General features: G+C 35.3%; 1 pseudogene; it reads left to right on the forward strand.

Annotated features, from left to right (window-relative positions):
* The first annotated feature begins 5,229 nt into the window (after positions 1-5,229).
* On the forward strand, positions 5,230-9,375 carry LOC120188248 (annotated as a pseudogene).
* Positions 9,376-9,855: the final 480 nt, after the last annotated feature.

A 9,855-nucleotide genomic window follows, 5' to 3' on the forward strand; every position in this document is an offset into this window, starting at 1 on the left:
CAGAAAAATTTAAGATTAAAGTTAAACTAGTGAAAGCCCCACGCATGCAATTTGAGCGTGGGATATAATGATTGGGGTTTTATCACACTTTGATTTTCCGGTTTAATTAATGATTTTAAATTTATTTGCTTTTAAAGTAATAAATTATAATAATTTTTAAAATTAAATTTTATATTATCTTAATTGAAAATGTCATAGTAGTATTAATATCGGAATGATGATTATCGATAAACAAATAAACACGATCGAAAGGAAAACAAACACCAGGATTTACGTGAAAAACTCAAAGGGAAAAACCACTGGCAGAGGAGAAAATTTTACTAATATGAAGGAAGAAAATACAAAGAATTTTGGTGAAAGAAAATCTTAATTTTTTAACCCTGACCTTTTATTTATTTATAGGATCGATACTCGATTACAAATGAAAACTAATAAAGTATAAATATACTTTAATAAAGTTTTCTACTTTTAATCATATTAGGTTTCCTACTTTCCCAATATTTATATATTAATTAATTCGTGTCACTTTGAATTCGAGTCAAACTCTAACAAATATCTACCTTGACACGAATTTGAAAGTGTAAAGGTTTCGAGACGAAACACTCAATTCGATGTGACACCCAAATCACAAAAAAAAAAATTCACTTCAACGAACAAATTCTCCACCTCTTCCACAACACCCTTAAAGGGGTAATCTTTAGTATGGACCGACCGAATCCAAGCTTTTTCTAGGCTTGGATTTAGTCTTCACATCGACATGGTTATCAAAGTACCAACTTTGCTCACAAATGTTTCACCAAGCAATATCATGTGCATCATCCCGATCACCAATGATTCTATCTTAAAATTCATTATGTTCATGAAATTGAACTCTTTTCCTGCTTCACATAACCGTTCTGCCCATGGTTGTTTTGTTCAACAACGTTTTGACACGGTGGATGAAACACCAACTGCATTATCTAAACTGTTGAACCCTGTAGAACATAAAACTTGGTAGTCTTTCTCTGCCCTTCAACACAACAAGAGAGTCTTTGCAAATTTTCATAGCTCCACCTTCATTGGAGAATTTGTACCATTTTGAATCTAGAGTACCTAACGAAATTAGATTTCTACTCAAACTTGGAACATGTCTCACATTACCAAGTGTTCGAACAATCCCATCAAACATCTTAATCTAATTGTGACAATATCTGTGGGAGAATTTGTACCATTTGAATCTAGAGTACCTAACGAAATTAGATTTCTACTCAAACTTGGAACTGTCTCACATTACCAAGTGTTCGAACAATCCCATCAAACATCTTAATCTTAATTGTGACAATATCTGTGACTTTACAAGGGACATTATACCCAAAAATACATCACCTATAGACACAGCTTCATACGTCACAAACAAGTCACGATTAGGACTCATATGAAAACTACTACCAGATTCAAGTATCAACTCATCACTGTTATAAAGTTGTCGTCTGTCGCAACTAGATTTCCCAGAGTTATACTCTTCAGCTTCTCTTTTGATTTTATTTTGCAACTTGTAACACTCTGATTTAACATGACATTTCTTTTTACAATAGTGACAAGTTTTACCTTGGTTGGAAGATTTTGATATACACCTTCCAATATTATTAGAAGAACGCTCGCCTTTTCTCCCAATGTCTAAGCTAGTCGATTCATGCATCACGAGACAATCTGCTTGGGGCTCGGAACCATATACAAGATGTTTCATCTTGTCAAACGAGTGCAAGCCATTGTAGACTTCTTCAAGAGTGAGTGTTTCATGACTGTACAAGATTGTGTCTTTGAAAGACGAGTAGGAAGGAGGCAACGAACATAGGAGGATCAATCCTAAGTCTTCTTGATCATACTTCACTTCTAAAATCTCTATATCAAAGACGGTTTCCTTGAATGCGGCCAGATGCTCTTCAAGAAACGAACCTTCTGCCAACTTGAGTGAATAAAGACGCTGCTTTAGGTGCAACTTGTTGGTCAATGATTTATGCATGCAAAGTAGCTCCAATTTTGCCCACAAAGATGCATTTGTTTTTACTTTCAACACATACTATAAAATTTGATTTGATAAGTGTAAACAAATATGAGAAAGAGCTTTATGATCCTTACGCTTTTCCTCATTCGTCCATTGTGTTACCAGCTTTTCATCAAATCCTTTTATTGCATCATCGAGATCTAACTGTACAAGAATATCCCGAATCTTCACCTGCCATAGCGATAACCTAGTGTTTCGATCCAACAACGGAATATCATACTTCATAGTTGCCGTAATCTTGAACCCAAAGCTCTGATATCAATTTGTTATAACATCGAAATGATGATTATCGGTAAACAAATAAACACGATCGAAAAGGAAAAACAAAGAACATCAGGATTTACGTGAAAAGCTCAAAAGGGAAAAATCACAGACAAAGGAGAAGAAAATACAAGAGGATTTTGGTGAAAGAAAAACTTAATTTCTAACCATGACCCTTAGTATTATTATAGGTATAGATACTTGATTATAAAGGAAAACTAAATAAAATAGAAATTTACTTTAATAAAGTTTTCTACTTTTAATCAAATTGGATTTTTAAATTTCTTAATATTTATATATTAATTAATTTGTGTCACTTTGAATTCGAGTCAAACTTTAATAGTAAAAACGATGTTCAAGATCAAGTTAAAATAGTTATTGGCAAAATGCAATAATGAAAGATTATTGGAAGTCTAATATATTAAAACATACGGAATATTATTGTCAGTATGATAGATACACTGAAGTATGTTGGCGTGAATAGACAACAAGTGTGTCAAAGAAACTGTCACTATTTGTAAGAATCAACAAAGAATTGCAAACTGTTCATGTACATGTGTCAAAGGAGGTAATCCTTGAACTAGAAGTCACAGACGTCGACCATTGTGTTAGGACAGACAAAGAAGGCAACACAACCAATGTAGAATAAAATAACACGGATCACAATCAAGCATACAGACCACCACATATTGCAACACAAACTCAGACAACGGACAGACGTCAACTCTAGTCAAAAGAACTACCTCAGAAATAGACCTAAAGCCAAACATGCGATAGTACAAAATAAGGATAACCATAAAAATGACAAAAAACAAAAACATGTATTGTACTTTCAAAAACAAAATCGAGAAACAACAATAATCATTATCATAGTCGACTTTTAGGGGGAGCACCCTGAACAATTGCTCAGGACCCCTTTTATTTTTTTTACTTTTTTGAAAGTATGCCCCTTTCTTAATTTTACAACCGAAGTCTCCAAACTCTGAACCCTAAGTTCTAATATATGTTCAAACTTGTTTGTCAAATCATGTTTAACGCCTTTGACACTTCGTGACATGTTTACGTGCCAACTTGCTTGCATTATTTTTCCATGTAGTATTGTCGAATAATTGTGTATTACTAGTTAAGCAAAACTCACTCTTCAAAATCATTTTTTTTTACACAAGACAATAGATTGTTCAATCGAGTCAAGACACTAACATCTCAAGGGAGTTTCAACAGACGTTTACAATACTTATTCACTTAAGTTGGGCATGCATAATTTGTAAAACTCTTAATAATTTTAGTTTGTAATCTTATTTGACTTATTATAATTGGTTTGATTTCCCTTTCTTTCTTTCTTTCTTTTTTTGGTGATAGCATGTGAAGTGTTAACTACTGTGGCACTCTTAATTTCAATCACTACTTTTATGTGAACATCACCCCAATTGTTTTATTTTTCCTTTGAAAAACACCTAATTGGATTAAAATGGCAGCTAATCAAGAAAAGAAATTGTAAAGAGGGGTCAACCACAATAATTACACAAATGGTGTGAATCACCAGCCGACCTAATCGAATTAAAATAGCAACAGAAAATCCTTGATCGCATTCGATCACAAAATTTAAACACGGCTTAGTTTAGATTAACCCTTATTACAATCATGGGTAACTACACATTTAGTATAACATCTATCACTTTTGTTCTGTTTGGTCATCCAACTATTATTTTTTCCAAAATTATATATAATATTTAGTTTTAGAGTTATCCTGGTCACTCGTCATTAGAAAGTTAACATCGATGCTGACATATCACCATAAGATAATAACGTATATTGAAATAAAAAAATGTCACGTTAACAATGTGTTAATTTTTTAACAATGAGTACCAACATGAAACCAAACCATAACATTAAATATGATTTTAAAGAAAAATAGTTAGGTAACAAAAAATAGAATAAAAATGATAGGTATAATTTTCCCTCATTTAGTACCTCTTATAGGTCACATTTTTTGAATTGCCCGTCCAGCTCAGTGGTAAGAGTGCAAGGCTCTTAACCTTGTAGTCGTGGGATCGAGTCTCACGGTGGGCAATTCATAATTCTGACTACCGGAGGTCTCCCACGGAAGCTGCTCTCAACCTGGCGTTAGGGGCAACCTACTATCCTACCTCCCTCTTATCCCATTACATATGGGAATAGGGTCAGCAAAAATTATAGTCACATTTCTTCTTAAATTGAAATAAAAACCTAAATCTCCTTTTTTAATAGCACTAAACCTTTGTGGGTAATTACTCCACCGAGAGACTCACATACTAAAATTAGATGTCCAACATGAATTAATTCAGATTAATTAAGGCAAAGACCGGACCAAAAAGGCAACCAAAAAAGAAAAAAAATGCTTTCTCTCATTGTTTCTTACACACGCACGTACTTATAAATAGCGAAGGCAAATTTTGCTTTTACGAGGAACGCCACCATCACTATTGTTCTACTGTTGAAACCATGGTAAGCCTTCTTTGTAGGAGCTTTTCATTTTCATTCTCTGAAACTTCATAATCTCAGAATCACAGTTTTTCCTGCTTTAAAATACCACAAATTTGCATTGTAAAAGAGATCCCTCTTCTCAATATAATCTTATAATTCTTTTTCAATGATTAAAATTGTTTTTAGCCAGTTTCCACCATGTCTTCTTCTATGTAAAGAAGATCAAAATGCTCAAAACCCAAGCCTTTTTTCAATATTATATTGAGAGTTCAGTTTTCTTTTCCTCTTTTTGAACTATTTTTCTCCTCCATTTTGCTTTCCTTCCTGGGAAACTGTCTCCATTTCCACTGCAACTAGTTTCTTTTATGTTCCCGTTGAACTTCTTCACTTGGTTAAACTTTAAAGCATCGTCTTCATTTTAAATTTCCCGTGCTCAGGCAACTAAGCAACGAGAAACAGATATGGTAAAAGTCTCCAAGGTATGCACCGGTGCCATTTTCTTCATCGTTCGTCAGATTTTTTATGAGCGAATTGCTTAAAATCTGAATCACTTTTTTACTTTTGGCTTTTTCAGTATTCGTGGCCTAAATTAATAGTCCGGAAATGGCTGAATATAACAAGTGGAGCAGACGAGTTTCACTCCGATTACGACATCAACGGTAGAAAAATAAAAATCTCATCATGAATATGTCTCGTTTCAATCTTTCAGGTCAAATTTTATTGTTAGATTTCGTTTTAGATTCAAAGGAAGAATCCCCGTTATTGTTTCTTTTACAGAAAAATTTGATGAAAGAAGAAAGAGTTGTTCCGACGAGGATCATGTTCGTACCGGAAGATTTCTCAGGTAGATTTACGATGCTACACCAGCACTCTTCTATTGTTCGCATATTTCGTGGACGGTCAAGATTTGGCTTTCACTGTACCACGTTCTACTAGCACTTGGATTTACTCCATTATTTTTGTTAAGTGTGAGTTTTTTGGTTTTAATAGAAAGCTGGCTGATGGAAGTTGCCGGAGGGATTAAACCGACGATAATCTCGCCGGAGACATTGCCCGTCTCTGACTCAATCAACCTCAGGTGAGGTTATAAAAACTCTGTTAACTTCTTGTTTGAATACTGTTTCTAGGATTATTGGAGCTGAAGATGCTGTCATTGTGTTCTGTTTATTGTTTTATTAAGGATTTGGGTTTTTGTTCTGATATGGGTTTTGTTTTTTCTGAGTTTCCAGGATGTTTGTAGGGACATGGAATGTGGGAGGGAAATCACCTCACCATGGTTTGAACTTAAGAGATTGGTTAAGGTCACCTGCTCCTGCTGATATCTACGTTCTCGGGTACATTCTTGCTCTTTTCCTCTTTGTCCCGATCCCGATTGTCTACCTCGATTACTTGCTGGCCAAGTTAGCTAGCTGGTGAAGCTTTTAGTATTGTGGTACTTTGAGAATTGATTGGCTCAAAATGGTTTTTTTTTTTTTTTGGCTTGTTAGGTTCCAGGAAATTGTTCCTCTAAATGCCGGCAACGTGCTCGGAGCTGAGGACAACGGCCCCGCTGTGCTGTGGCTTTCCCTTATTCGTCAAGCTTTGAATACCAATCCAAGTGACCTAGAGCTTGCTCAATGTTACAATATCACTAGTCCGTCCTCACTGAAGCTTGAGCAGCACGCAAGCGTGAAGCCAAGGGTCAGCTTTTTCGATTTACTTTCGACGGAAGATGAAATCGACAAAGAAGATTTCGAAATTTTGATAAACTTGAATTCTGGTTTAACCGAAGATGGCTCGCCTAGCCCAACTTACGTTTCCAGCAGTCCGAAGCAGCGGCGTTTCTGCCTAGCTGCAAGCAAGCAAATGGTCGGTCTTTTCCTGTGCGTGTGGGTTCGAGCTGATCTTTACCAGCATATTAGCAACCTGAAAGTCTCGTGTGTTGGCCGTGGCATCATGGGATATCTCGGAAACAAGGTCAGCAATCGCATTTATCTGACAACTGTCGATAACGATAAGAATCCAGCATTTACATCAGTTAAATTGAAAATTCTATGAAGTTCAACCTCTTTTAATATCTGCAACAGGGTTCAATATCTATCAGTATGACTTTGCACCAAACCACGTTCTGCTTCGTTTGTACACACTTGACTTCAGGGGAGAAAGAAAGCGACCAGATCCGAAGGAATTCCGATGTTTCCGAAATCTTAAAGAGACAAGGTTCTCTCATACACTTAGAGGTCGAAAACACCCACTTCCTCCGCATACCATTTTCGACCATGAGTAAGCTTCTAAAATCATTATGGTATTTGTAAATTTTCATACCTTTTTGTTAAAACCTCTAAAGGTTTTCTCTGTTTCATATTTGTTCAGTAAAATTATCTGGTTGGGCGACTTGAACTATCGACTGGCCGCCGGTTGCGCCGATACATACAAATTACTGAAGAAGAATGACTGGCAAACACTTCTGGAGAAGGATCAGGTGACAGGCTAATGATCTAAAAGTTGAATTTCTTTACTGGTTATTATTGTTAGATCAAACATGTTATATGTCCTTCATCGCTTGCCAGCTAAGATTAGAGCAAAGGGCCGGTCGGGTGTTCAAAGGATGGGAAGAAGGTACGATATACTTCGCTCCGACGTACAAATATCTTGCCGATTCCGACGACTACGTCGTGCAAACATCGAATTCCAAAGAAAAACGACGAATTCCTGCCTGGTATAATATCAGATTCTTGTTCCTTTCACCATCAGTTCTGCTTAATTTTTAGTAATTGAATACATGAAGCAGAGATTAAATTAAATCCCAAGTTGTGCATTAATTAAGGTTACTTGTAGTTGCCTTCATCATCCTTTGAAAACAATAATCATGCTGATTTTTATATAGTTAGATATAATATAATTCTGTGGTGTTGTTTACTGTAGTTCCGCCCCTAGTTTTGGTAGTTCTCATTTTTTGGTGTAATTATAGTTTAGTCCATCTATTTTGTTAAAATTTCAGATTTAATCATTTTACTTTAGTTTAGTATAATTTTGATCCTCTACTTTTATAGTATTATAGTTTCATTTTTGAATAGTTGACGTTGGTTGTTAACAGCCGAGTCGAGCTCAAGTATTTTTAGCTTGACTCGACTCTAAAGTTCGTGAGCTTAAAATTGTCAAACTCAACTCGAAACTAAAAATTGAAGCTCGACTCAACTCGAAAGCTCTATAGTTTAAAATTTTCAAACTCAACTTGAAATCGAAAATTAAAGCCCGACTCTAGTTCGAAAAAACTTAAACTTGAAACATTCTCAGACTTAGCTCGATTGAAGCTCAAACTCGAGCTCGATTCGAACTCGAATTTGAACCTGAACCTTAAATACATAAAAACCTTATATTGTATTTTTTTTAAAAAAATAACATATAAATGTTAACATGATTAATAATTTAACTAAACATTAAAAATTTTAATATATTATCTTTTTTAGTTACTCGCGAGTTTTTCGAGTCGGGGTCAAGTATTTCGCTTCGGCTCGTTAAGACGAGTATCTCATGACTTATCTCGTCTTATTTACATCTTGATCTAGGTGATTATGAGATATCATTTATTTTTAAATTTTCTAGTTATTATAGCATACATATATTCTATGGATATAACTGTTTGAACTTGGGTTTTCTAGTTTTTTTTATTATATTCTTACTAATAAGGCCTCGCAATGCATTTTAATTTTCATTGTTTTGATATAGTTAGAAGTGATTTATGGGAAATGATTGCAGGTGCGATAGGATACTGTGGAAAGGCGAAGGACTGAAGCAAATATGGTACTCAATAGCATACATATATTCTATGGATATAACTGTTTGAACTTGGGTTTTCTAGTTTTTTTTATTATTATACTAAGGCCTCGCAATGCATTTTAATTTTCATTGTTTTGATATAGTTAGAAGTGATTTATGGGAAATGATTGCAGGTGCGATAGGATACTGTGGAAAGGCGAAGGACTGAAGCAAATATGGTACTCAAGGGGCGAGTCGAGGTTCTCGGATCACAGGCCAGTTTATTCCCTCTTCGGTCCAATTGAATTTAGGCAACTATCCCATCTCCACCGCTAGATCCTGCCCAGCAACTTTATCAAAATTATCAGCCTGTGTAGCCAAAGTCCAAGCCGAAGAGCTCTTGCTAATTCCCAGGGTGAAAAGCTGCTTAAGCACATCTTCCGGGTTCTGAAAACCCACACTCAAACCTGTAATCATCCCCCTGACACCATTGTTGTCCACCTGCATTCTTAAGATGGCGTGCTGGGTTTATGATGATGTTCATGATGGATAATAGAGCATAGCTTGCTATTTGGAGGAGCATCTCTCGGTGGATGAATCATAAGAGAACATATTTTACTTCAAAAAATTGCATGTGGGTCTATTGTGCATGCCTGAATTTTTTGTCAAAAAGGCGGTGATCTCAATGGAATCTGTAAATACGTTCAGAAATAGAAGCACTGAAGCCTCTCTCTATCTCTCTCTTTTATTTTGGGTTTGAGTTTTGATCATGATTAAAGAGAGCATTGATTAAAGTGTAAATGGAAGGAGGATTGCAGGGAAAGTTGTGGCAGAGGAGCTTTGATTAAAGCAGCACTCTTTAGAAACTGCAAATGATGTATTATTGATTATTGGTCAATTTTGCTGTCAACTCGCATGTTAAATTGATTGCTTTGGACGCGTTCTTCTTTTGGTCTCACTCTCTTCTATCAAATATATTCAACAAGTGTTTTTAAGTCAGAATCACATGACCGAACCAGACCAGGACTATGTGTTCAATTCCAGCCAAAGATTGCAACCACTAAATGATCAAATGCAACCGAATCACATATAGTGGATATTATATATATACACACATACGAACTCGTCAAATGATTCGGTAATAAAAGAAAATGTTATTTTTTTTAAAAAAAAATTGAGTTCGAGCAACTACATATGTAAGGAGTATTAAGCGTTGTCAAGACTAAACAAAAATTCGATACAAATATTATCTTGTAATCATTCCCGGCTATTAAAATATATCAAGGTAAAGTACACAAATGATCCCCTAACTATAGGATATTCTTTGTTGTCTCTCGACTATAAGAAGT

The sequence above is a fragment of the Hibiscus syriacus genome, unplaced genomic scaffold (assembly GCF_006381635.1).
Source record: "Hibiscus syriacus cultivar Baekdansim isolate YM2019G1 unplaced genomic scaffold, ASM638163v2 tig00116939_pilon, whole genome shotgun sequence".
Taxonomy (NCBI): Eukaryota; Viridiplantae; Streptophyta; class Magnoliopsida; order Malvales; family Malvaceae; genus Hibiscus; species Hibiscus syriacus.